Below are 26,343 nucleotides of genomic sequence, written 5' to 3'. Positions count from 1 at the left end.
GATAATTAGATTTAAATAGAACGTACACTGAAAAGTGGTCATCACAAGAAGTTTTTTATTTTAAATCGATCATAGTAAATACACAGTTTTAAATTTGTCACATATATGACTCTCTGTCAGTCAACCTGTGTTATGTCCACTTACCGTCTTTCGACCCACCGGTTGTATTCCTGTCTGTCTATCAGTAGCCTGCTGCCTTCATATCTGTGTGTCTGTCAGTCTGTCTGTCCGTCCGACCTGTCTCTTTTTGCCTTTCTTCCTGCCTGCCCCCCCCCTCTCTCTCTCTCTCTCTCTCTCTCTCTCTCTCTCTCTCTCTCTCTCTCTCTCTCTCTCTCTCTCTCTCTCTCTCTCTCTCTCTCTCTCTCTCTTACTTACATTGTACATCAATGTATGTATAATTCCAGCCGTGTCCGTAACCACCGATTCCATCACAAAAAAGTGTTTCTCGCTGTGCAATTGTAAATCCCATTATCTAATATTTTTGCATTCTGTAGTGTAAGCATGCGTCCATTCACCACAGAACCCCTTGGCGTAATCCAGTGAAACATGTCAACCTCAGGAACGGCCTTTGCATCGCATTGTAATGACGTGTCATCTCCTTGTCTTACTTGTTGAACAGGAAGCGTTTCTACCTTGGGGTCATCTGAAGTAAATAAAGAAACAGTACGTCATCTGAAGAGACATTCACTAACGGTTCAAGAAATGGCGCCGCAAAAATGGACAGACATCGGAACAGGGACGCATCGGTGAACTGCACTTAAAGTACACGTCCCGCACTTCGACCGGCGAGGACTAAAATACGACACTTAGTCATATCTTACATCTCACTGTTTATCGCAAATATCAGATAAAACAGAACAAGCCCCTTTTATCAATGATCGAACTATTGGTTAAATAAATGTACTTACACTCAACACGTACTTCAATGTGACTTAAACTCTCCCCTTGCTCTCCATTGAAATACGTGTTGTACACTTTACATACATAGACTCCGTTATGTTTCGCAGGATTATCTGTGTCTATTGTTAAGGATTTGTGCCCTGTAAACGATTCTCTGCCTGGAATTTTACATTGAATAGCAGCCACAGCTGGATTACCCGGTACGTATTCACAATTGATCCGAAGTGTTGTTCCCTCCTTTACACATACATTTGACGGAGTTATCGCTAGAGGAGGATCTGTTTGAATGACAAAATACAAATAACAACCACACCGGCAACAATATTATCACAATGAACAGCGACGACAATATCAACAACAACAATAACAGCAATCAACATCATCATCATCATCATCATCATCATCATCATCATCAAATTACGTAATTCTCTTTGACAAGTAAACATCAACTGTTTTTACGGATATTATAAGAATCGCGTGCGCAAGACTCTTTCTAATGATCTTATAATGAATGACAAAGAAGCGAGTGACCGAACTAAATCGTTAATTATTTTCGTTTTCGGTTGTATACAAAGAACAGAATCATAATTCGACATGGTAGATGTAACAAACTGAGTCGTCAAAGAGTTGCGTAAAAGTCGCTTCCTGCTGATTTCCGATTGCGATAGTTATGTGGGTTTATGTTTACATACACGGGCTTCCCTGTCTAACTAAAGAAATTAGACATTTAGTGATATTAATATTGACTGAACAATTGGATGGAAGATACAAACAATAAACGCATCTCGTTTCTGTCTTTGGAAGACTACAAATTATGATACTTTGAAAAACGATGATACTGTCAATGTAAACATAGTTAATATGTAAACGGCACTCATAGAATAAAGCGCGCAGTCAGAGAAATCGCGAAAACGCTGTAACTCTTCGCATTAGCTGGTTCTTCAAGGAGCTGTATAAATGTTAGCCTTTCCGTTTACATTACACTTCATCGCAAGCTCCACCCTCGTTTCCGTATAATGTCAAGCTTTTTAAATACAATATTTTTTTATAAACGAACTTACACTGAACATCTGGTTTAATACTATTTAAAGAAAAAATCGACGATGAACTGTTACTGTGTTCTAATCTGCAGCTGAAAGGAACGCTATGATCATCTCTTGTTATTGTTGTCTTGATATCGAGGGGACTGTTGCCACTTTGATTTCAGCTCCGTTTCTATACCACACTAGTCTGCCTGGTGGTGTGATATTTTCAATCTTCAGGCTACACCGTAATGTTACCTCAGTGTTCTCGATGACTTCATTATATCGGCCTATACCATTGACTGTTGTACGGACAGGGTCGGCGGGATCTGTTAATAGATGTATGTGACTCGTCATTAATGACGTCGAAAAACCAAGTGCGGTATGAATTTGAGGACGCTGTTGTAGGGCGTTATTTTTTCTCTTTGCTTTGGCGACGTTTTTGTATGGCTCCTGGTTTATGACATGTAGACAAGGGGTATTTGCTGACAAGAAAACCGTAACGCAGTCAGAAAGACATGACTTAAAATAGCCCACTGACTGTAATTGTTTCCAGTGCCGTAACGTTACAAAAAAGAAAAGCCTCCAAAAGTGAAAACCGTTCTAAATGACGGTGGTGGAGTTATTGTGCCAAATCCATTACTTCTTTCTATTTTACTACTGTAAAATTCTATTTTGCAACTTTGCAACTCAGCATCCTAGAGCCCAGAGTAGTCACCGTGTCTATAAGTATGGAATTATCCCCACATGAGGCATTTGCCAGACTAGTGGACAAACTGAACTAAGTCTCTAAGATAAAAAGATTTTGAAAAATATAATATAGAAGATACCTTTTGAAAATTCATTGATCATTACTCATTGAAATAAGACTTTTGACGAAATTAGCGCAGCGATTTGTAAAATGGCCAAGCAGCTAGTGTCGCATGTCAGTCAATGACGTTGACAATTCTCACCCACAACCGCGTTCAAGTGAAGGTTTACCCGTGGATGTGGTCAAATTCAAGTCAAGCTACCTTACTGTTATGTTTTACGCTGCTAGAAATAAACTATGCCACGGCACAAACCTCAGTATTGGGATTTTGCCATAGTTGGATAGACATGAACCATACATTCTGGAATGAATTTATACATTTCCTTCATTTAATCTAGGCCAATATATTGTGTTATGTTACTTTGCGGAAGATTATGGGACATAAAAGAGTTAGAAAAAGAATTGGCATTGTTGATGAACTAATTCGAGAATGAATTCCATCGATTGACATTGCCCACACCACCAGCAGCAATTGGAGGTTAGCATTGACAATATTTCACGGCATATTTGCTGACACACATAATTGAAGTATCTCATATTCCGTATATAATTTACCATATTGCCAGTATGATGTCTATCAGACGTAGATTTTGAACTTACGGATCACTGTAATGGCTGCAGTAGCAGCCCGCAGTGCATAATGTATACAATGCCATAGTCCACTACTCTCTTTAGTTACTCTCTTGATGACCAGATTACTTTCTCCCTTTGATTTATCACCAGTTACGTCACAGCAATCGTTGACTGAAGTACCATCGTTGGCTATCAATATATCGTCAATGGGTTTACCATTCAGTGGACGTTTTGTCCATCCAGGAAGTAGAAATTGTGATGTGTGCCCAAAGTAATTCACTGAACAATTCAGTGTCAATGTATCTCCTTCTATGACGTATGCATCTTTTGTGTAACGGCCCAGGAAATCGAACTCGTCACTGGAACAAACATTATTTTCACTTTTTAAAATAAAAGAAATATAGGCATAATCAATCTGGTTATATTTTGGTAAATCAATAGGTGTGTATCAAGTAACAATCCAATGCAGATTCCACGGAAACAGGCATGTCATTTTGTGGACATATTTCTATTCTTAGCCAAGGAGAGCAAGGGGTTCTGGGCTTTCAAAATATTGTGAATGAGAAACGAGGCGCATTTTTATAAGCCTTTGAAATTATTTAAATTTTGTTATATTTGTACTTTGTTTTATGTATATGAAACGCTTCCCCAACAATCCATATAGCCTCTGTTGAACGTAATCGACCGGATTTTTTTTCCTGTATAGTACCGTCACGACCGACCATTGCGTGCACCGAGACCGATCTGTCGCGATCAGTAGTATATAATAATAGTGTTTTGTGACACGAATTTTGTTTTTCCCCCATTTTAGCTACATGGGAACTCCCTCCATGTAGCTAAAATGACACCTACCGGAACGTACGCGTACGTGAGTTCATATACAGGTCACCTCGACAGTGCATTGACCGAACTCAGTGGGGAATTCCCCTGACATGTCTATACACGCAGCCGCATTCATGCACAGCTGTCTGACCTATTTATAAACACACAACATGTATAGACATGTACGTGAGGGGAATTCAGTGGGAAATTCACCATCAAACTAGCCTATATAAAGGGCTTTTATCCCCTTCGGAACTAGTGTTGTCAGTCAGTCGACGGAAGCACACACTAACGGAAGCAGAACTGGAGTCTAGCTGATGTGCCCTTCGGAACTAGTGTTGTCAGTCAGTCGACAGAAGCACACACTAACGGAAGCAGAACCGGAGTCTAGCTGATGTGCCCTTCGGAACTAGTGTTGTCAGTCAGTCGACGGAAGCACACACTAATGGAAGCAGAACCGGAGTCCAGCTGATGTGAGTATGTGAATTTTTTTTCATACTGCATGACTGAGGTCTGAATAACCGGTAGGTTTTTACTGAACTCGGAGTTCCTATCAGTCCGAACTTGCTCACGCGATAGATAAAATTTTAGAAATTTCCTCGAACTCAAACTATGTCGGAAGACCATTACTTCAAATAAAATGAGACTTTTAGATAAATGGTACTGATATCTAAAGTGTAAGTAGTTGTATCTTTTTTAACAAATGAAATGTTGCCGGAACTACTTTCTTCCTGAGTACGAGTAAAAATATCTAAATCTTTTCGATCTTTATCAATAGTTATGAAAATAGTGCAAGGTGTTCTTGAGTTTGTTTTTATAGCAATATTTCCAACTAAATTATCAAACTTGTCTCCTGTACCTAATTCTAAACATTTGATAACAACTGTACCATGCTCAATTATTTTCATATTATCAGTCATCTGTTGATTGGCTGTCTGTAAAGTTAATTCAGCTGTCTCCTCCCTCACACTTTTGAGACCCAGTTTCTTTAAGATTGTGTCGCAAAATAATCTTACTGGATCCCTGCTAGCTGTATACGAACAATAATTCTCCCCATTATTTATCCACCTTCGCAGTGTATTATCTGTCTTCATTATTGTATTAAGAGGACTAATTTTAAGGTGAACCGGTATACCGAGTAGTGTAATGTATGGGTTATTAGGCTTAAGATAAAGGCGAAAATCGGACAATTTATATTTGTTAACATTGCTATCAAAATAAATCACATTCGGAGTCCCAGGCAGTTCAGCAACTCCACCTGCAATTTCACTATCCAATATATCTAAGATGTTACGCGGTACATTATAAGGCATGAATTTCTGACTATCCCCATCCCATGTCAGAGCAAAAGGAGTAGGATCATTTGAAGCCTTTGTGGCGTCAATTACGGTTTCATCGACGTCTTTAATTTCGGAAAATTCTACAGCATGTATGTGTTTCTGCGCTGTTGCTGGCGATAAAACGAATTGTTTATTCACGGTCTTTGTAACGAAGGACGTAATCTTTATTATGATTACCTGCTATCTTAGTATTATTGTTAACTTTAACATCACTCAGATCTTCGAGCTCGAGATTTTGTATGTGAATTGCACCTAGTCCGAAGTTACTTGGGCCAGACATGATTACCCTATATACAGTGAAAATTAAAATAATACCTTGTAATAACAAGGAAAAACAGGAGTATCAAAAAAGCGAGAGAAATATAAACATTATTACGTACAATATAAATATACAATCATGGCTTCAGCTATAGGAATGACAGTTCTTGGTGCTGTATTAAATGCAACGGCATTCACAGGAGGAAATATTATAGGGCAAAAGCTTTCCGGGAATGGGCTCTTATTGAAGAGAAAATTAGACATGATAAAGCATTAGAAAAATTTGAACATGATCGTGCCGTCTGGTCAGAAAAAAGATTACTACAGGCTGACTGGGAAAGAGAAAATCAGGCTAAAGATATTCATGCTGCGGCTGAATTAAGAGATACAGATGCAGAAATCCTTGAAGAAGCAGCAGCGCAAGCTAACCCTGCGTCAGCCCGTTCCAAAGCGAAGCAGCGCAATTCTCAGATTATTATCAGCCAAGTCAAGAGCAAAAGAAATATGAAATGATTTATATTGCTGGAGGATTGGTCGTAGGATGGTTTAGGCTGCGCTAGCTACAGCAATTCAATACAAAAGCTAGTCGGCCAGTTATTGTATTGACCATGTTTCCATCCTATTCTGTTATCCAAATACGCATTGAACTCATCCAATCTGTGCCTTTTTTCAATGGCATGGAAATTGAGCCCCCGTTTTTAAAATCATAGGTGACCTTTTCACTTATTTGTTTTGTATCCCGGATGGGAAGTATTTGTAAACAGTCCGATACTTTCCCCTGTATGTATTCGCCAGAGCCAAATGAAACATAATTTCTAGTAACATCAATGACATCTGAATGAACTATGTATTTAGTAATTGTTGAGAAATCTCCTGTCTTCGGACTCATAGTACTTTTTTCCACGGGGTTGGCCTCATTTTTATCTGAAAAGCCGACGAGGTTAGCGAAGTTACCTGTAGCATTAAAAATACTTTAACATCTTTAGCCAAAGTTAGAAGAACGCGGTTTGTCGGAAGATGTTTTTCAAATTTGATTTTCGGCTGCAACCCAATTTCTTTATTGAGTGTATCAATATTGTAGTTACCTGGACGTATTGATTAAGTCCTCTTCGGTTGTCCATTTTCTTGATATTTTATTATAGTATTTGTCCTCGATATGTTATACCATGAATTAAAGAGTGAACACTGTAAAAGTCTTATTTGAGTAAACTGTGATATGTCAATGCAAGGGTCTAAATTAACAGTAACCGGTTTGCCTGTTTTGCTTTCAATCCAAATGATCATACTTACTGTATATACATTACAAAGTATAAGGTTCTGCAGGAATAATATTTTTCTGTTTAAGGAGATATTTGGTCGCAACCGCGGCAGCAATCGCTCCACCTTATTTTACCCACCGAGTCAAATCTGGGCGACTTGGATCGCCGATATCTATTTTCAGAAATTTGCTGGAGATCATTAGATATCCAATCGTAAGTCCAGCGATTACAATACCATCGTACATTGTGTTTACAACTGTTTTAGTATCCATGATTTCTGATAAGTATATAAAATAGAAAAATAAAATAATTACGGAATTCCTTACGGAGTTGGAGAACAGCTATGTATATTTTTAACAGGTTTAACATTAGTCATAATAAATACAATTATGTATTAGTCCATCTCATACAATGTAGAGGGGCCGGGACTTGGTTGGGAAAACTTACTTTCCGCCACCGTTCCGAAGGTGGACTCCGCATGTGGTTCTGTAGGCGTCGCTTTCTGAAGCGGCTCATCTTTCCAATCTTGACTCGGTCGCTTAACGGGACAAATATGTCGAGCACGCCCCCAATATAGTCTTAATGCAGTCAATGAAACTCCAATAATTCCTAAAACAAGATAACATTTATTATACCAGCTATCACACTGTTGTGGCGGGCGTGGTAAGCTGTCACAGTCTACCTCAGTCATTGCTATCGATTGACGCTTCTTCTCCTTGTTTTGTCTGTTCAATTCTGCTAGTCGCTTGCCCGCAGCCACTCTCCCTGGATGTTTCATCGGTAATGTAATTTTCTCTATATTGCGCTGTGGCTCCATTCAATAGGGTTCTGAATGGTAGTCGTCGGAGTTGACGGAGTTGTTTCCGTTAGCTGAGTCGTTTCAGTTTGCTTAGTCGGTGTTGGAACCGTTTGGGGTGCTTGCCAAGTTGAATCCATTTATTTCAGGTATTATATTAAACCCGATTTTTTAAAAATCTACAAGTTTACCCGTAAATAAACCGGTGGAAACTAGAGCAAGTATGGGCCCCCACGTGTAGGCTATCCGTCCTGATAATCGTTTTATTTCACTGTTTAGAATAAAATCCTTTTTAAGATCAGTGGCATAGTTTGTTCGATCATCGATTGGAACCACCTGATTATTGCGCGGGCTCCTAGATCTATGAAACTTTGAGTGATGGTATCACTTATAAGAGAACTGTATTTCGCTTCGTACATTTTGAAGGCTTTAATTACCGTTTCATCTCCCCATTTTTCTACGTCAGCAACTGAAATCTCCTTGCCAAAAAATAACTTACTTTGACCACTTGCGATGACACAGAGTATTTTTTCACGCTTTGTCTCTATTATGGATCGAGCGACCGAAGGCACCGGAGGTAGTGCCGCTGTCGTATTTGCTGCTGCCGATGACTTTATTAAATTATCCATTGTTTGCAGTATGTTATCTATTCTTAGAAAAAAATAAAAAATCCTTCGGAAAATATGATCAAATCTATATAATATATTATCTACTCTTAGTAAAAAATAAATACACGTTTAAACCTGAATCTGAAATATAGTATTAACATAGTCTGGAATGTCAGTACCCCTAACGGAACCGTACCGATAGGGATTCCGATTCCGAAGTATGGAAAATTCTCAAAAATCTATCTGTATATAGAAACACGAATAATGAGTACAGACTTATTCCCAGTTGCTTTTCAATTGAATAAGACGAGCATACCGACAGTACAGCATGCTGATATTCCTCCCAAACTAAACGGGGGAGTAAAACCTATTCTCATTGACTTAGAAATATATGTAACGCCGACGGATAAATTTACTTTTCATCCGCGGGACGTGTTCAAAGATAACGTAAGGCCACGTTCAAAAATAAATGGTGAGGGGGGGGGTGGAGGAATCGCGATTGAAATCTTATTTTTTTTCAGATCCCCCCCCTCAATACCCTCAAAAATTTTCCAGTCCCCCCCTCGATACTGGGTGATTATGGCTTGCTATAATCATTGTTAACGTCTGGAGCGACACGGGGGGAAGGGTTTAGACCTTGACATGTATGGGTCACCATGCGTCACCTACCTTACACTTCTAGATGCATTTGAGATGTAACCTAATCTACCAACCGCCTCGATTACCGTTATCTCAACAAATTACATCACCCTTTCCACGTCATTATCCATGCGCACATCAGTGTGTTCAAAGCTATTTTTCGTCCATTTCAATCTCTGCCACGCTCAAGTTCACATCGCAAAATTCGCCATGCCAAATCGAAGAAAACCAAGGGCCGCGCCTACGCCCGGGCGGCCACCCGTACATCGACGAGGACAAAGAGACGCCCAGCGCACCTCGACAAATTCATACTCCAGCCAGTACCGACGGAAACCACACCAACCAACCCTGCCGTTGACATGCCGACAACAGCCGCAGCGGCAGCCGACCCAAGTATATCAGACCACATCGCCAAACTGATAGAAACCGGCATTGCAAGCGCCATTGACTCAATCCGACGTGAACTACGGCAGCCAGATACCAGCAACGCCACAGCAACGGCGCCCATCCCGACGTCCAACTTGCAAGTCCAGCCAACTGATACAGCCGTTGGTGCACTATCACCTGCCTCAGTCGTCGTCGCTGGGCCGGCGACGCTCGCCGCTCCGTCCAGCTCGCTACCTACCCAAGGCAACCCAAGTAATCATCCCGCTAATCACGTTAATGAATACCAACCCACCATCACAGCTACCCCACCAGCCTTGACCACCAGCGGTGGCGCTGCGCACATCCGGGATAACTCCACCGCTAGCGGCGCACCTCATAACAACAACACGAGCAATATGGCCGCGCCCTACAGTCAACTCGCCCAGCCAGCTGGTCACAACGCAACGCCATGGCGCCCACCGCCTAGAGCCGGACCAACGGGCAATACTTCAGCAGCAATACCCCCAGCAGACCTGCTCCTGCCGTACGTCGACCAGTCAACACTCAACGCCTTGGCTAACCTCGGTAAGTTCATCGAATTTGGTGACTTGCACCCTGATGCCCTAGCCCCCAACTAATCCCAGGCTACCAAGACACAAGTAGCTTTTGACCCAGACAACTGTGGCGTCGCCACGTTCACAACCGAGGTGAAGCGGAAAGCCATCGACGACTTTGACACCTGGTTACAGTGCTTCCTCGTCTTCTCCTCCTATCGTACATTCTACTACCCACATTTGGCGATCCCCATGGCCAACTACCTTCGTTTCCTCGCCTCCAAAGCTGCTGCCTACAAGCCGGAGGCCTGGCTAGCCTATGACAAAACACTTCCGCCTGAATGCTTCCCGCTACCCAGATAGGGCCAACTGGAGCCAGCCAAACCAAGACCTCAACTTCCAGTACTTCCAAAACCAGCCACACCTCCTGCGTCCTACCTGCTTCGGCTGTGGCCAACATAGTCATTTGAAGACTGATTGCCCAAACCGACGCAGCAGCACCACCAACCCGTTCTACTGGGAGAGCCCAGCGAACAAGAAACAGTCTGACCAACCTCCGGTTTGTCGTTCTTTCAACCGAGGCACATGCAAGACACCCTGCAACTATGGCAGACTACGCAAGTGCTCCGTGTGTAACTCGACCTACACGGTGCTCAGCAACACCACCAACGCATCAAATCAGAGACCCCCCAGCCCTTTCGAGGGAGCGACCGTCCACCCAGCGACAATCGCCACGCTACAGCTGACAACGCCAATCAACCTAACTAAGCTCTCAGCTGCCCTGCACGACCACCCGCACAAACAATTCACAGCCAGCCTCATCCACGACCTCACTCATGGTGCCGACATCGGCTTCGGTGGGAACCGCGCACCACGCTACACTCGCAACGCCCAGTCTGCAATGACCGATCCGGATGCCGTCACCACGCCATAACAAAAGAACTGCGCCTCGGCCACACAATTGGCCCGTTCGCCGTGCCACCTCTGCCAAACTTCGTCGTAAACTCGCTTGGACTTCGGCCTAAAAAATCAGGCGGCCACTGCATAATAATGGACCTATCCCAACCACGAAACGATAGTGTCAACCACTACATCAACAAGGAAGACTACACCCTCACCTACTCCCGCGTTGACGATGCCGTCGCGATATTACAGAGACTTGGCCAAGGTGCACTAATCACAAAAGTGGACATTAAGCACGCGTTCCGACTGTGCCCGGTAGGGAAGGCAGACTGGCACCTCCTCATCCAGGCCGCCATGACGCCTTGACGCCCCCGCCGTGACAGTACATACATAACCCCGGATTTCGGCCAAACACTTGCCTCCGTGTCGTTTCTTTGCGTTAACCTCAAAAATTTTCAAGTCCCCCCCCCAAATTACCATATAGCCGCATATTAATTAGGAATGCACGCAGAGTAAAAAAAAACATGTAATGTGTCGTTCTGCACGCAAATGTTCAACACCACCTCTTATCAGCAGGTTGTAGAGCCATATACCTAGGGCAAGTTCTTAAATTGATTCATTTTTAAATGCATCAGTGAACTTTTTGGATTTCTCAGTCTAAGCCGACTTGAGTTTATCCAACTCTGGCCAGTTCAATGGCACCAGCTGAAAAGCACACAAAATGACAATCATGAGAGAGTATGAAAATTGTGTATTCCTAGCTACGTTTAACCAAATTGTGAAAAAATGAGCACAGTGACCTACCAGATTTTTTTTCAAAAGTACAAGACATATACAACTTAGATGCCACTTATAAAATGTTTTACAAAATTGACAATACTGGAAGGTTAAAATATTCCATGAAATTAATGTTTTAATCTTAGAAATTTTGGGTGTAATAATGGCAAATTTGATAAAAAATAAAAGATTCCATTTAGTCACACATTTTTCCATTTAAATTAGAGTCTTTACTGTTCAAAGTTTTACTTTTGTGTTATTGGTACAATGAGATGTGAAAATTTCATTCACTGCATGAACTTGAAATGAATGGTTTTATATATTGATTTAAGTGATTTTAGAAAAACTGACTTTTCATCGTACATTTGTATAAGATCAAGTATGGTGACCCCATCTTTTTCTCTAATATTTGATTTTCTCATATGCCAGAATTCAAATATCCATGGTAACTGTTAGTCCCCTAGTCTTCTATGCGTTGCTCTCTGGCTGGATCTTGTGTACAAGTAGATGTATGTTTCACTGTCAATTGAGTGTCCTATGACCGAAACTCTTCTTAAACTACATCAGAGTCAGAGCTACATGTATCACTGTCACTGCCAGTATGTAGTAGCAGGGCAGTAGTTGTATTAACTTTTTATTTTGACAATATTTTTGTTCAGTTTATACAATTGTGTTCTTGTTCTACTCCCTACAGAATGTTGAGCTATCCAGTATTCAGCTTGCCAACACAGCCTACGTGTACCGTGCATTTGCATCATTCAATTATCACCAATATTTAGACAAACGGGCTTTGTTGACAAACTGAATATTGTGTTTTTCAGCAGCATGCTGTAGAGAGACACCAAGAAACTGTGTTTGATACATTGCATAGAAATATTGAAAAATTATCAACAGTTGTAGCCCCTGCCCCATTACAAGGCAACTTGTTCTACGAAAAATTTAATGGCATTCATACATTTTTAGACTTTTTGAGATTTAAGACATAAAATATGACAAAACGGTTCTAGATTTTGTTTAATTATACTAACATTAGAACCACTGGACGCCATCAAAATGTTGGGAGTCAAAATATTTTCAGGTCCCCCCCCTATGGGCAGAGCAAAACTTTCAAGTCCCCCCCTCGACTACCCCAAAAAATTTCGAATCCCCCCTGAATTCCTCCAGCCCCCCCCCCTCACCACTTTTTTGAACGCGGCCTAATCACTCACCGATCAGCTAAAGAAAGTAATATATGGTTGGGCGTCCCGCACATGAAATACTGGGACCAGCAATTAAATTTTGCTGTATGGTGCAGCACTACTGGTTGCGGTATATCATTCGCCCATCTCTTTGATAAGATATATCCGCCACAAATACGATCATTCTGCCATTTTCATGTATATTTTACAATACGTCGTATCCTTCATGAAATGGGCGTTGCACTTCCAGATGATGAAGGGATCTTCAAAGCCGACGACAATCCATACAATCTCGTCAAATGTGAACTTCTATGTACAGAATTTGGAAATATAAGCCTAACGAAGTCCGACTTTCGATATCGCAAAGGTCAAAACTCAGGTCTTGGTTATGGTTATGAATATTACACTAATCGTAGACGCGTTCGACAGCCAAAAGCAATATACAATGGTCATGACTTTTTCCTCTCCGCCGACAGAGGCGTTTTCTATAAACATACCATTTTTGGAAAGAAAAAACATGTACTGCCCGATAAAGACAGACCACACTTTTATTTCTTCCGAAATGATGGATCGGAGGGCCAATACAATAGTTTCATCCCTCTGAAGGGAGACTCTGGACTAACAAAGGCCGGTCTCGCCCGCCTCAATGTAAGTCTTGAAGCCTACGTATATTGTATACTCGGCGCACAAGCAAATATTCGCAGTACCATAGTGGGTGATACTGGCAGTGCAGAGCAAGTCCGAAAAGAATTCGGCGTTCTCCTCGAAGATGAAATTCGTAATACCGACAAAGTAATCAGTTATAGGCGATATCAAGACACAATAATGAATACTGGTGTCAAACTTGATATGGCCGTTTCGCCCAATTTACTTCTCTTACCGTCTAAAATGGTCATTCTTTCAGGCCCGGCAATCACAGGTTATAATAATGAATTGCAATACGCAACAGAATCTATGGTCTTCGGGGTAAACGGAGATATAAACACAGAAATTAAAGAAAGTGCTAAACCTGAGATGGAAGGGGAAGAGGATGCTGTGAAATGGCAGGATGAGCCCCCTTCGGAACGCTCCGGAGGGCCACCCAATACGGCAGACGCTGTTGACACAAGTCAGATTCCGAAGGCAGCAGCCGTGTCACTCGCCGGCGTCGCGCCTATTCACGAATACGGCAAAATTGGTTTGTTATCTTTAGCCATATTTATTACTATTGTAGGCGGAATATTCTGACTCGAGCCAGACAATATGAAATAGCTACCGTAAAGGTATGGAAATCGATCCCAGGGCCTAGGAGTGGCACATGTAAAACAGTGTGTATCTTTGCGTCAGAGGCGGAATAAACTATGAGTGTATCTATTTATCCGGGAAATCTCAATCCCAACTGCTATGTTTGTACGCATATAGAGCCAGCCAGCGTTAGGGACACAAAAAACAACACGTGGAACAAACAGCCAGTGGCTTTGAACAAAATCAATGTACCCGGTACTTCACCGATATTCGTAGCATGACGAACTTTGAACATAGCTCGTAACAAGGGACAGAGGAAAGCCCATGGAACTACGTGTACAACTATAACAGCCACTCATGTAGTTGGTGCACAGTGGAGATTTTTGGCTCAACGACTTTGACGGATGATGGACTGACCTTTCCCACTGCAAGCCAATTATTATCGTACTCGATTCAGCACAACATTTTCGTATTGACTGTTGAGGCGGTGTTTACAGTTGATACGTGGTGGCAAATCCTAGTCGAATCGACAACTGCTGCATAAACAGTCACTGAATAAACTATGCACGCATTTACGAGCACTGGATATTTTTACCGTTTTTAATGGAAAACCGTCCGTATACGCGTATGACGGTGACAAAAACAACACAAGGAATCTGGCATACATTGTTTCTGAACTACTTTGACCAAAAAATTCACCTTAATTCGGAACGATGATCATACAGAACTCTGCAGGTTTCCTGACTACCCTTACCAAATTCAGAGGCACTTGGGTACGCCTAAGGTCTACCCATACAGTACCTGAACAACACCCAAAAGATTACAACATACCCTTGTCAAACCTAAGACAAACCACTGTGTAAACTGGTGTGTTGTTGGTTTGTGAGCAGTCCTACCCCCTTTCTACCTCCATGGCTAGGTATGATGTTGGCGTACCTAAAAGACGCCTGCTTTAGACTGAGAAGCTTTGAAGCTGTATCATAACCGCCCCGAACATACCAGCTTGTGGCTGAGAAATTTTGAGGCATAAGCATAACCGCCCTAAACATACCAGCTTGGAACTTAGAAATTTTGAGGCATAAGCATAACCGCCCTAAACATACCACCTTTGAACTTAGAAATTTTGAGGCATTATCATAGCCACCCGAAAAAAAAACCTGCATGTGACTTAGAAATTTCAAGGCATTATCATAGCCACCCGAAAAAAACTGCATGTGACTTAGAAATTTTAGGGCAATTATAATCAAATCAAAAACACGACCAATTTGGACTCAAGAAAATGTCAGAGAAATTTTGGACAAAAAAATGTCAAAAATTTCAACCTAAATGTAATTTTGTCATAATTGAACAAATTATAAAGAAAGAAGAACATTACCAAAAAATTCATTCCTAGAAAATAAACAGTCATCACAAAATGCATAATACTGTATAATCAAAATGCACAATACTGTATAAGATCCCCCCCAAAGATACTTGCATAGTAATTTTCAAAGCAATCTGAACAGAGGTTGTTATTAATTTTTTTACCATTTTTGTCATTATGTACATTTGCATATTCTAGGGAATGAAAATTTCATTTGAAAATATAGCTGCAAAGCAGCACCGACCGGGTTTCGAGATATCTTGGTCAACAGGGGCAATAGAGAAATACATGCGCAATAAAATGGAAGGCTACGGTAGTATTTGTGAAATCGAGGTCAAAGGTCATCAAGGTGATGTGACATTTTCTTAAAAGAATTGAATGTCATAGTTTTCCCTATATACCAAAATTCAGACCTCTAGCTCTATCAGCTTGCCCAAAATTAGATATGTGTATTATTAATAAGGTACAGGATATGGCACCATAAGTTCTCCCATCATACCAAATATGAAGGGTGTAGCCCTTGAGGTTACCGAGTTATGGACAAATATGTATATTTGAGGTCAAAGGTCATCGAGGTTACATGATATTTTGTAAAAAAAATTGTATCCCATAGTTATCCTTATATACCAAAAATCAGACCTCTAGCTCTTTTGGCTTACCCAGAATTAGGTATGTGCATAATTAATGAGGTACAGGATGTGCTGTCATAAGGTGTCCCATCATACCAAATATGAAGGGTGTAGCACCAATGGTTACTGAGTTATGGACAAATATGTTATATTTGGGTCAAAGGTCATTGAGGTAGCGAGACATTTTGTCAAAAAAATTGTATCCAAAGTTATCCCTATATACTAAAAATCAGACCTCTAGCTCTATTGGCTTGCCCAGAATTAGATATGTGCATAATAAATGAGGTAAGAAAGTCGTTGGTCATGTGACATTATGTCAAGGGGCATCCCTCAAATTTTAGTGTGAAATTAAGTCCGCTGCTGGTCAATGTTCAATAGACACTAGCCCTCTGGCGTTCTTACATTGGCCAGAATAATCCCAAGCCATAGCTTAGCTGCAAAGTTATAGGGGAGGTCAAAGGTCATAGAAAAATCAGAAAAATAATACTTTGAAAAGCTTCTCAAAATTGACTTTGGGTATGACCTTCATATTTTGCATGAAGGAACAGACCTATGGCCTAAAAAGTGACTTTTACCAAATTTATCAATTTTTATGAAATGAAGTCAATTTTAAAGTTTAAATTAAAATTACTTGTGATGAATTTTACCCACGTGCCAAATTTGAAGTCTCTAGGTACAACGGTGTTCTCATGGCAGTTGCATTTCGAGGATGGAAGAAGAAAAATAATAATAATAATAATAATAATAATAATAATAATAATAATAATAAACAGAACCATTACTACAGGTTTTCTGAACCGTGGTCTTGAAACCCTAAAAAATCTCATCTACAGCCAAGAGCGCATTTGCACGCAAAATACAAAGCTGAAATGTGCAGTGGTTTTAACTTTATAGCAGTGGAAAGTTATGTACATCCATCCATCCATCAATCAATCCACATCTCCATACGTACATACAATACACACACACATACATAGATAGATACATACATACATACATACGTACATACATACACATGCACACACACATACATACATGCATACAGTATTATTTCCTCTTCAGCATAGTGTGGTTGATATTTTTTTCAGCTTGTTCTGTAATTTTTTACTTGCATTTCCAGTTCCCTGCGTAATTTGCTGCTCCTGTTATTTTTAGTGAGCCCCTGCTTTGTAAGGGTTGCCATAAAGAAAAAAATAGACACACATACACATACAATTACATACATCACTGTCCCTCCACCCCATACGACAAATGCTGCTGACATATACAATAAGCTCACATTGTTACACCGATTGTGAGCTAAATATGTATATTTTTGATTTCATTCAGATTTACTCACAACTTTTAATTTACAATTTTCGCAGAAAGTTTTTTAAATCATAGAAATTGTGATAGTATTCATATTAGAGACTGAATGATAGCACTATATGTTGATAATGGCTAAGATTAAACATTCACACAATTACTGACAAAATTCAATTCTCTTGTCAATGAATATTTTATTGCATGTAATGAAATGGCTATGTGTTCACAAATTCTTTTACATTTCCATATCATCCCACTAATGCATTGATTTATTTGTAGCAAGTGCACAAAAAATGTGAAATTTCACTCACATTTCTGTAAAATGTGTTTGCAAGCTTGGAAAAAGGAAATCTGTCAACAGAATTATTGAGTCCCCTAATCCTTTTCTATGTTGTTGGGGAACAGACACACAAACAAAAACATTCAGCTCTGTTGCAATCAACAAAAACGCAACATTGAGTTATACTTCCAATGTCTATGCACACAAGTTGTCTTTCATTTTTATCTACAGGGATGATCTTCAAAGTTGCATTTGTGATATCATCTTGTATTATACATGCCTTTAGATCATGCCTGACTTTGAACTTGTCTATCATGGCGACATATACAGGTTTCTGACAAAAACATGCTTCTGTACACAAATAATTCATTAGGACATACAAGTTTACATTTTGCATAGTACCTTACTTGGCCATAGGACACTTCCCCAGACTGTTTCATGAACTGTACAGTGTAGCTATTTCTGGTCGTTGTACTCTTTGCTATGTATCACACTTCCCTTTACAACAATACGCTTAATTTTACAGACATTTTCCACATGCCCCAGTTTTCTTTCAATGCACAAACGTTCAGTGTGATATTTGTGCCTTGACTATGGCCCCAACAATCTGACAATCATTTCCAATATCACATTTGTTTTTTTTTTTCCAATTCTTTGCCCACTGGTAAGTTTTTCATAAAAATTTTCTGCAGAAGAACCACTTGTTAATGATCTCTCAAAACTAGGGATTTGCTGTTGAATGCAAAGAACAGTAACTATTTGTTCTTGAATGCTCTGGGTTCCATGAAAAAGATCTCTAAGTTCCCCATTACAATCTTCATAGGAAAACATGACATTGCCCAAAGGGATCCTAAACAATACTCGTTGAACAAGGTGTAGAAGCATATGCATATTGGAAGTTTGGTATTGTTTACTGTACAGACTTTCAATTTTGAATGAAAAATGTTTCAAAAGACCTGATGCCCTTGTTAAGTCAGCTGATGAAACTGATGATTGAAGTAAAACATATACGGCTTCAACCAATAAACAATAATGCTGAAAAAACTCTGTTAATAATAATTTCCATAGTAATGGAAATGAATAATAAAGAAGAAAACTCCTACACTCAGATGCTTTCCAATGTGAAAGTTCACCAGATAGTGCCCTGGGGGCTCTTGTTATCATGTATGGCGGCTTTATATAGATTTTTATCAAGTATGTGTAGCTTGCTTCCTATGTACCAAGACTCCTCTTTGTGGGATTTATCAGTCCACAGTGTTAGTAGCATTTTCATTATACCTAAACATACACAATGCATGTAATCAGATCCCATGCCATTTATGATGTCAAATTTGGGGACAAATAGAAACCAACTGATGTTTTTCACACCCATCACTGCGGATGACTTGCCAGTTTTCCTCATATTATGTGCTTGACGAGCAAAGTTGATAGTTGACTCATGCGTTCTTTCCTTGGCATGCCCAATTGCAGGATTTTCTATGTTGAATAAGTAGACCTGTGAAAGACCACGGGCACTTGTCTTAACAGTTTCACAAGGTGACAAACAATATGGGCATCTCAACATACCGTTTAATTGATTACATTCCATAAACATGCATCTGGCTGGAGCACTGGGTCTTGCAAGAGGAAGCCTGTGGATAAAAATACCATAGGTTTTAAAGGATTACCCTGCAGTTAATATGCTTACAAAAAATGTATGTTTCCCACATGCAGTTATCATTTTGTCATGTTACCACCAATATGTGGGTCTATCCCACAATACTGGCCTGTGATTAAATTGGTTTCTCACCAAGCAACCAGGTGAGTCTCCCAGTATATTATTTATCACTTTTTTGAGGCATAGGAATAAAAAATTGATCTTTTTTTACGTATTTCTTTCCCAAATTTTGCATACATAAAAAGTCACAGTGCATAACTAATTTTGTTATAAAACTTTTTTTTACAGAATAATCCTCACAATTAGTAGTACAATGCACTGCCATCACTTTTCTTGTACATGTAACCCCCTTTTCTGTAAATCACATTTTACAAACCTTTGACAGTAATACGACGAAATGCACAACAGAATGTTGTGTTATCCACAGAGCAATCAACTATAGAGTGGGTGCTGCCACTCTTAAATTTTTAATTAACAACAGAAATACATTGCCATAACAATTTCAGTTATTGTTATGCAAATTAGCCATCTTCCACAATGTCCTGGGGAGAACACTGAAATGTATGGCCCAATCTAAAGAAAAATTTGCTAGCAGATATAACAATAATTACTCATTTGGCCCTCTAAAAATTAATGTGTGTAAATAATGTGGCCGGAAAGCAAAAAAAAAAAGTACCCACTTAATGAACAGCTTTTCAAATTTTTTTTTATGGTAATGTTTTTTTGTTTAAGTCATGATTTTTGAAGCAGTGTACACAATTTGGATGAAAATATGGCCAACAACAACAATGAAAGTAATGTTTATCTTTGTGTAGCCTTGCATGTAATACAAGATGTTGTACTCAAAAAAACAAGCTGACATACCTTTGTCATACATTTCTTTAAATGAAACAGCAAACGGCTTCAGAAACGTGCCACAATCTGGTTTCTTGAATCCAAACCAAATGCTCGCAAATATTCTGTTCCTTCTTTGCAATCTGCACAACAAGACAACAGGATGAATTTCACCAGGATATAGCAGTTTATCTCCTTCGTCAGTGTCTTGGCTTACGCTCGAAAATTCAGCATTATCTGAATTATATTGGCAGGAATCCGGATAACGCTCATCGTAATCGGCAGTGTAGTCGTCGAGATAGTTATCCCATTTTTGATTGCGAGGTCTGAACTTAAATCGTCAAGTGTAGTGTCTTCAGTTTCACCTGTACATTCCGTTGTTATCGTGTCCGTACTTCCGATTTCACTTTCAAAAAAGGAAAATTGTGGGACATCATCTGACAAATCGTCGACATTGTCGGGAGAACTGGCAGTTGTACTTTGGGTTTTTTTTGAATATCACATCTCGGATCGACCTGACTACTACTTGCTGTCTAACGTTGTACTTGACTGTGGTGTTGGAAATTACAATCGGTCGTGGTCATATCGCTTGTACTCTGATCGACGTCGTCTCTTGAGGACCACCTTCTTCTGGTTGAACGTGGTATTGGCGTCGAAGGGTCGCTCAAGTAGGTAAAGTAGTTACCTCGTTTGCGCGTACGCTCACGGTTGTTGCTATCATTATTTGTGCCTGCCATGTAGTCGAAACTTCCTACTGCCAACTTCCAACAAGAAACAATATGGCCGAACGTCACACAGCATGCTGGGAAATGGATCACCCAGGTAAATATTTAGAGATACTTGCTGATCGCACTTTATCACAAAAGTCTTCAATATTTTTCTATAAATGTACTAAAATTACCGACAACTGATGGATTTTGTGTGATTTTACGGTACTGTTTTTACGGCAAGACTTTGATGCGACGACAATCTTATTGTTACTATGATGGAACGAGGACAAAAGGTCAAAGTGATCATTTCAACGGTCGGCCCAAGTTAAACCCAGCATTATACTGGGCGCGGCGTTAAAAAGACGCGACTTTGAATTGCCTTCGTGCAGTTATTTTCAAGTTTTGACCAGAAGCTGAGTACATGATGTCTGCAAAACGTAAAAGAGCACAGACAACAAACTTCGAGGAACAAGGTATGTTCAATTTTTCATGTATCATCACGTTTTCACAGTATTTGAAATCGTATGAATTTGCAATGTACGTAGCCCAGGATTTTCGATATCTGCAGTGCAGTGTTCTCTTCGGTGGCTTTTTAATAAGAGGGTGCCAACCTTACGTCTCTTGCCTTCCACTTTATGAACTCCGCTGACCACCCTTTTAAACATTACTTGTCTGTGTTTTCTGAATAATATCTTCCGTTGTTCAAACACAGTCGGGACTGTGGTTAAAATGACTGATTTTTTGTCCTGCAACTGCATTTGTGTTAACCGACCCCCCTCGGCGCCTGTGCCTTGACGATCTTGTGCCAAAGAGTCTCCATTTGTCTTGCTTTCGTTCATGTGCGTTGGCCACCAGAAACGTTCTGTTGTATGGCGTTGCTTCAGCTCGAGTGAATTCATACTACATAGACTGGAATGTCCGTCATCGTTTCATGCATTATACAGTAGAATACTTCCACAATTATGTAAACATGGAGGTAGCTACACCATGATGTAAATAACTGCAACACTAATATGACTTTGTAGCGTTGAGATAACAAGGGAACCTAATTTTCAGGATAGTTTGCTGGTTTTCAGTCATTAATTTAGCGAAAATGCACAACACAGAGTGGTGCACGTAGTATTTGAATTGTTCATAAATTATGTCAATTAGGCACCCCTCTTCAATTTTCATTTGTGGAGAACACTGCCTGTTTAAATCATTTGCCTCTCTATAAGGCCCCACATGTACATCACAGCCAGTTGAAAACATGTATTTGTGTACAGTAGACAAATTCCTCCAACTACATTCTTCTTGAGAAAACATTGACTGCATATATGCTATATGGGACGTCTTACATTGAAAGTTATCCGTGGATCAAATAACAAATGTGTTTCTTGGAAGCAGAAGAGTGGAACTTGAGGAAATCTTTGGTGTGATATAATCATTTTAAAACACACCATGGCATCATTTAGGGTAATTCCTATTTCAATGTATTCACTCATTGTGAGGCAAACAAGATCACTAAGATCCACACAACCAAGTCAAAATATTTTTCTGCTTTTTACGGATCAAACTGAATTCAAAGCATGTCTGCACTAAATTTATGTTGAGGGGCTTAAAATGTTTGCATAAACAGATCAAGATGTGTTTGAGGATACTGGAAACTTAGTACTAGCATGTGTAACAGTACCTGAGTGAATACATTGAAATTGAAATTACCCTAAAATATTGTGAGGCAAACAATGTGATGTAAGGGGGTGCACTTAGATCCACCATAGTACAGATTCAAAAGACTGTTGAAACCCACCTTTGGCTGTAACATGGCAGGATATCTTGACTATTTCGTTTTAAAAAATCCATAAAACTGAACAATGGATATACTGACGGTTTTCTTGATAATTTTCTTGTAGCCTTTCGTGATACTGATTATGAAGGTGATGGTCACTAACCAATCACATATCAATAAAAACATGATTTTAATTTAGAATTTCAGCTCATACAATTCTGTGAAGATAATACGCTGTTGATTGTTAAAAGTGAAGAGGTTCGGAGAGACGGAGACACTATTGAAGCCTTTTGGCCTTCAGACAAGAGGTACTACCCTTGTCTTGTCCAAGACAAAAGTTGTAAGTATATTTTCCCCTTAGCGCATACATGTAAAAGCATTGCTTTAGTTTTCAAAAGTTTAGCTTGTTCTTGGTCTTGATGGTTCAGCATTGTCCAATATTTTGAGTCACATATTTTTTTCCCATGGTATATCTGTCATGATTTCTATTTCCTCTAAAATGACTTTATTGCAGGAGACAAGGAGCATCTCCTAAAATTGAAGCATAATTTGGAGAAAGCCATCAATGGGGAAAAGTGGCATGAGACACAGAGGTCTTCCAATGCAACAAAAAAATCAAAAACAAAACCTTTGAAGGAAAATGAAAGTCAAAATAATCAGAAAAAAGTGAAGCAGTGACAAAATATCAAAAAGAAAACCTGTGAAAGAAAATGAGAGTCAAAATAATGAGGAAAAAATTGAAGCAGTATTGCCAAATTGGGGTTAGGGTGACATTCAGATGGGAGAGAAGTTCTAAATCACTCGCAATTTTAGTAAACTACAGTAAACTACCAAAACTAGATCTACTTAGTTATTCATCCCAAAAGGAGATAATTATGTATAAATCACATTTGCTGACCCCTCCGCTATCCTTTTAAGACGTGGTACCATATTACTTCACAAACATACAAATGTGGACAAGATAGAATAATTAATATGTCAAATTCTGGTTGTGGTATGTTACTATGTGGTGTATTAATTTTCTTTATTTTTAAAAACTTTGCAGTATGTCCCTCTCACACCTAGGGATTGTGTGTATGTCCCATCCTAACTTCACAAGAGCAGTTCCGAAAGCAAAACAACGGTCACCAACAGCATGTGTTAGGTTCCTGTTGCATCAGTTTTATACCGATGACGAATTGGTTACCCGCAACGTGAAAGGCCAAGGATCAAATGAAAGACAAGGCATTGATTCTTGTCATCCATTTTAGGTATGTAATAATTAGACATTTTTATGTTTTTCACATGACCCTACTTCTTCAAATTTCTGTTTTGGAGTTTGGAGTGGTTAAACATTCAGAAAAAATGCTATATTGCAACTGCTGTCAACAAGTTTTGAATTGAATTCCCACCGTGAGTCCTTTTTGGTCACAATTTTTTTTAAGTACATCATAGCTCATACTGCCAGACATACAAGAATGTGCGGTCATATCAAGGTTGTGTTCTGTGTCATTTAATAACATTGTACCAAAGACTTATGGCAATTGTCGTATTACAGATTCTTTTTGATATTCTTGGCATATTTGCTGCAAGCCATATCCTATGTGAGAGAGAGCTTCATTGTAGTTCTTAAAAATCCTTACACAGATTTTTATGACCCAAAATGACTTTCACTCTCGACCTTCTGGTAGTATGAGGTTGTCAGTATTCAAAATCTTTGGTAAAATGGAATCCCAATCAATTCAGTACACGATTCACTAAGTCCAACAGCAATTTTTGTGTCTTTGTAGATTTTTGTTTGCCAAACTGAGAGATCTATTTCAGCAAAAGTACAAAGATTTAAGGTCATACAGATGTTAATAATATGTAGCCACACTTTATCCCATTTAACAAGTAAACTTTAAAAAATTTTTCAGGTAACAATGTTCTTTATTTTTCTTTTCCGCAAATATTATCATTGCAGCTTTCACGCAGATGTACAGCCAGCCTAAAGAAGTTAAAGAAGCGGATATTGATAATTATCTTAGCAACATGATAAGTGCGATAAGGCATAGGAAGGGACTTCAAGGAGATTAATTTTAGACAGTTCAAGAATTTCACAAAGCCAGTCATGCTGTAGGGTAAGGTCATTACAGCCTGAACAGTTTCACACATCAAATCCTTGGTGATTTTAATGTCTTGTTACCAACATAAAAAGCATCAATGGAAACTGAATTTGGCTTTTAGACAGGCAGTGTGTCTCTTAGCTAGCTGTAACAAATTATATAGCAAATTACATAGTGTCATTCAGATATGTGGCTGCTTATTGTTGTACAGAGAGCAAAGATCGCTCACAGCATGTGTAAGCAACTCTTTTGTCCAGCCAATCTTACACAATTGCCCACAGTTGTGTGTTAGGGTTCAAGAAACTGAATATTCACACATGCGAATGTCTTACAGTTTATGCTCTTAAAATGCATTGTATGCAATTATCAATGTTCATTTCAGTACACATATTATAATGAGGCACATTGACATGCAATTTTCATTCAGTACACAGTTAATTTTTCCTGTTTTCTAATATGATTACAGGGTGAAATTCACGTAGTCGCAATAACCAGGAAGTACTACAGAAAGTTGTAAAACTTTTTGTTTTAACCTTTTTGTCATATTTTTGACTTTTTGATTCAGTTTCAAAACATTATAGTATATATTACATAACTCTTTACTAAATTTAAGACATATTAAATATATTTTACTGATAGTCATTATGCATAGATTTTCAGTGTGCATTGGTAAGGTGAAAGGAGAGTAAGAGTTAATTTATAGTTTGTATAATAATAGTTTTAATACAATTATTAGGTTTTTGTGTCTTTCTATGCTATTCTGTGATAGTTTTAATAGTTTGAAACTTTGCTATTTCAGAATACTAATTGTTTTCTTTGAAGACAGAGAGGTCATCCCCTCTTGCTAAGTTTCAGGGCAATACGTATGTACACCACAATTTACATGCTAATAATTATATTTATACAATTTTCAGTACAAGCGTCAAGCATAGTTGGTTTTTATCTGCAGTCATTGTTTCAGAAGGTAATAGTTGACAGGGTTACCGAAAATTCTTTAATGTGAAGCATAGAATCCGCAACATATCCTACCTTACACAAGTACTGCTAATTTACACAATTTCATAAGACAAAGATCTGTTTTCGTTTTTGTCATAGTAATTGTATTTACCTTTCAATACTGTCATACCAATGAAACAATATATACATTGCATTAAACATTTACCTTTTTTTTAAAAGGATGGGTTAGCAAGCAGCTGATGTACATGCTTGGAGCTTTTCTCCCACTGAAACTATGAAGCCCAACAGAAACAGTTTTTCTTGGATTTTTAGCATAATCGCATGACCTGTGGTTTGCCAAAACGACTTCGCTTTAGTTAATCAGCCAAAGGGAGGTATAAATCACACTTTCTCGCCCATCCCTTTTAAAGCATTTAAAATACATATTTACCTTCGTTTGATGCATTTTTTCCTGTTTTCTCTACATTTTTTCAATATTGTACTTCTTTTTAACTACAAACAAGTTTTCAAGTGGTCAATACATTATTGTACAAGTTCAGTTGTTATGAAGTTTATTATTATAGAATGATAGATTTTGTTTATTAACGGTTGAAGCTTTAACATTCTAGGAAATGCAGAAGCTTGTAAGCTCATCACTTCTTATACAGCAATAGGTTTTGCATGAATAAAGAGCACATTATTTTTAACACATTAATTTCAATTTCTTTTCAATTTACTCTTAACAGC

General features: G+C 39.1%; 2 long non-coding RNA genes across 2 annotated transcripts; one reads left to right on the top strand and one right to left on the bottom strand.

The window, feature by feature from the left end:
* Positions 1-17,496: 17,496 nt before the first annotated feature.
* On the bottom strand, positions 17,497-20,530 carry LOC139128783 (uncharacterized). Its single transcript, XR_011551410.1, has 2 exons — positions 20,129-20,530; positions 17,497-19,238 (listed from the first exon to the last, which is right to left on the bottom strand). It is a non-coding gene; the product is annotated as an uncharacterized lncRNA (long non-coding RNA).
* A 351-nt stretch (positions 20,531-20,881) lies between these two features.
* LOC139128782 (uncharacterized) lies at positions 20,882-26,311 on the top strand. Its single transcript, XR_011551409.1, has 4 exons — positions 20,882-21,281; positions 22,776-22,916; positions 23,622-23,826; positions 24,519-26,311. It is a non-coding gene; the product is annotated as an uncharacterized lncRNA (long non-coding RNA).
* The last annotated feature ends 32 nt before the right edge of the window (positions 26,312-26,343 follow it).

The sequence above is a fragment of the Ptychodera flava genome, unplaced genomic scaffold, assembly GCF_041260155.1.
Source record: "Ptychodera flava strain L36383 unplaced genomic scaffold, AS_Pfla_20210202 Scaffold_70__1_contigs__length_633064_pilon, whole genome shotgun sequence".
Taxonomy (NCBI): domain Eukaryota; kingdom Metazoa; phylum Hemichordata; class Enteropneusta; family Ptychoderidae; genus Ptychodera; species Ptychodera flava.
This window is presented reverse-complemented; position numbering and strand designations above follow the sequence as displayed.